We start from the raw sequence: 2,984 nt of genomic DNA, 5'->3' as shown, positions 1-2,984 counted from the left end.
GATGGAAATTTGAAATGTTCAAGGAGATTTTTAACCAGGCACAATGGAAAGCGTTATAGATGTAAACACAGTGGTATCTGTTGCTGGAGGGGAAGTAAACTGATCGCTTACAAGCTGTCCTGCTTTGCAGTTATCCTCTTCAAACAGATCTCCTGGGAATCCCAGACATTCCCTTTTTTTTGTTTTCCTTGCCATCCTCATCTACACCTACGATACCTGGGGCTACCACTGGCAGGAGGAGACTCCTCTGACAAACTGAACTCAGTTTCTCTGCATTGCAATTACGTTTCCAGCAGATTTTGGGGGCAAATCTATTATTCCTGTGGCACCACCAGCCTGCCTTTGCAGTGTGGGAGGTGGGAGGACAGAGTTAACAAACCTAAGCCAGCTCTCAGCAGCTACCAGCCCAAACAGCCTTTTTCCGCCTGTATTCCGAGCTTCGAAAGAAGGTGGAAAAATTGGGCAGATAGAAAATGTTTTTCTCTCTCTTTCATGTCTCCCTCATGCACTTTGTAGTCTGAGACCATCTTAGGCTCCTGAAGTGTGCAGCTTAATCCTTCTCCCAAAATCTCTCTGCATATTCCCAGGGGTGCTGCATTTAACCATGGATATTCCTGTTCCCTTTTTTTTGCTCTGGACCAGTTTTGCCTCTGACAACAAGAGGCGTTTTCTGTGCAATAAACACATTCTAAATTCAAAGTGTGTATAAAGGTTTGTTTATCTCTCTTGAGTTTGCCGTTTTCCTTTGACAGGGGGAAGCAGAGAACTAGAGCTGGATCCAGCTCAAGCCTTTCCATCTCCAAAACCCAGGCAGAAAACAGATCATGGACAGAGGCAACAGAGCAGAGAAGAGAAAGATACTCCTCTCTTGTGTTTTGGGATGGCAAAGTCAGTGTTTGTCACAAAACCCACCCAGCACTTCCCCAGGAAGAGTTAAGGATATGTTGGCGTTGTTAAGCACCACCACGGTGGTGTGGGGATGGTGTGTCCCAGAAGCTGCTGGGCCTTGTGACCTCTGTTCTTGCTGTTCTTGTCTGCTTCTTTTCCTCTGGGGATGACACTGGGAGGTCCTGATGGTGCCCATATCAGCCCTGAGTAACTTCAGGAGTCCTCAGGCCATATTGTGTCGGGACAAAAGTTGCCAGTTTGGGCTGAGCTGAGGCCCTTTGGTTATTTCTGCACAGTTTCAAGCAAAACAGGGCAAGGATCTCTGTTTTGGGGCTTTCTGTGTCATAAATAAATGGTGCTGACCTAGAACTGGGCAGCGTGGTCCCTGCAAGGTCCCTACATGGGAAGCAGAGGGGACAACCACTAATGCAAAGGTGTCTTTCAATCTGTTATGTTACCAGGGTAGACCAGTGTAGATTCTCCCCACAGATCTCACATTTGGGTTGTGTTGGCAGGATGGAAGGAAAGGTCTACATCTCCCCAAACTCAGATTTCTGGGAGTTCTGATATTTTGAGAGCATCCCTTGCTCTGCAAATGGCTTTCTTTGCCCTCGGAACTATCCTGTGGCAGGGAATTTCACTGATCCATTTTAGGATAAAGTTATTATGCCTTCATCACTTCACAAATGAAGAGAGCAGGTGAGTTATCGCACTTGGTTACCTCAGCCAGTTGCAGACCCCAAATCTTCACGTCCTGTTTGCTGTCACAGCTCACCCTCAGTTCTCCCTGGAGGGCACACAGTGAGAAATGGGGACATCAGGCCTCTCTTCTCTATGATTTTGAGGTGTGAGCCATGTTTACCCTCTTGTTAAAAGGGAGTCTAGGGATTCACGAATCTCTCTACTTAGGACTGGAAAGAAATGGTCTGCAGTGACATTTGTCAGCATCTTTGGACAATGCTCTGTGGCCCAGCGTGGGATTCTTAGGGTTGTCCTGTGCAGGGCCAGAAGCTGGGCTTTATGATCCTTCTGGGTCCTTTCCAACTCAGGATATTCTGTCATTCTCTGCTTTATGGATCCCAATTCCCCATTCCCACAAAGATGAGTTTTCCATCAGCCCCCATTGCAGCAGCTGGCAATGGGTTTGGTTTGATCAGTGCCACTCTCTGGTGCTTTGTCCTTCTGCTTGGGTTTCTTTGCCCTACAACACAGGAGAGAGGCCAGCTACCCTTGCTCTGCCTGACCTCCCCAAACACAGGACAGGGGAAGAGAGTGCCCTTCTCTTTCCCCATCACCCCAAAATCAAGGCAGAGCTTCTCCAGGAGGTCACAGGGGCAGGGGTAGGGTTAGGATTAGGGTTAGGATTAGGGTGAGGGTTAGGATTGGTCTCCTTTTGCTAAGCACCCCCTGGTTCCCTCCAAAGCTTCCCACTCTCCTGCTGGCACCTGTGTGTGTTGGAGAGGGAGAAACTGCAGAAACAGAGAAGAAATCCCTGGGCAACTCGGAGGAGCGGGGAAGCCTTCTTGAAGGAAAACAAACTCCCGAAAGGCTGGAGAGGGAAAGGGAGAGATTTCCATTCGGAGCATGCACTCTGCTAATCCAGCATAGCCGCCTGTCGGCTAAAAACCTGTATTTCAGGCCCCAGCTGCCCCTTTGCTCCAGTCCCTGCTTAACTGGAGATGTCACAGATGCCTTTGGCCAGCGATGCTGCAGTGCTGGCTGGGGATGAGAGGCTGCTTTGCTGCGTTCTTCCACAGCCAGGGCTTGCAGCTCAGCTCGTCTAAATGAAGAATTTTCTTATTTTTTCTCCTTCCCCCAAGAGTTTTTTAGGGATGCAGGAGGTTTGAAGGTGTGGAAATAGGGGCTAAGGGGCTGGATGAAGTGAAAGGAAGGGAGGGAGAAAAGGGGAAGAAGGCCAAGGGGAGGGGGTGGAGATGCACTGAGGGGAGAAAAGGGATGCTCCTCACCCTCCCTGAGGCAGAGGGACAGAGGGTGGTGGCAGATGGGATCTTTACTTCTGCCCCTTGGGCAGGTCTGTGCCCCTTCCCTGTTGGGGGAGCAGCAGCCCCGAGCAGGGAGGGAGGTGATTTTGTCAG

The sequence above is a fragment of the Corvus brachyrhynchos genome, unplaced genomic scaffold (genome assembly GCF_000691975.1).
Source record: "Corvus brachyrhynchos isolate BGI_N302 unplaced genomic scaffold, ASM69197v1 scaffold89, whole genome shotgun sequence".
Classification (NCBI taxonomy): domain Eukaryota; kingdom Metazoa; phylum Chordata; class Aves; order Passeriformes; family Corvidae; genus Corvus; species Corvus brachyrhynchos.
This window is presented reverse-complemented; position numbering follows the sequence as displayed.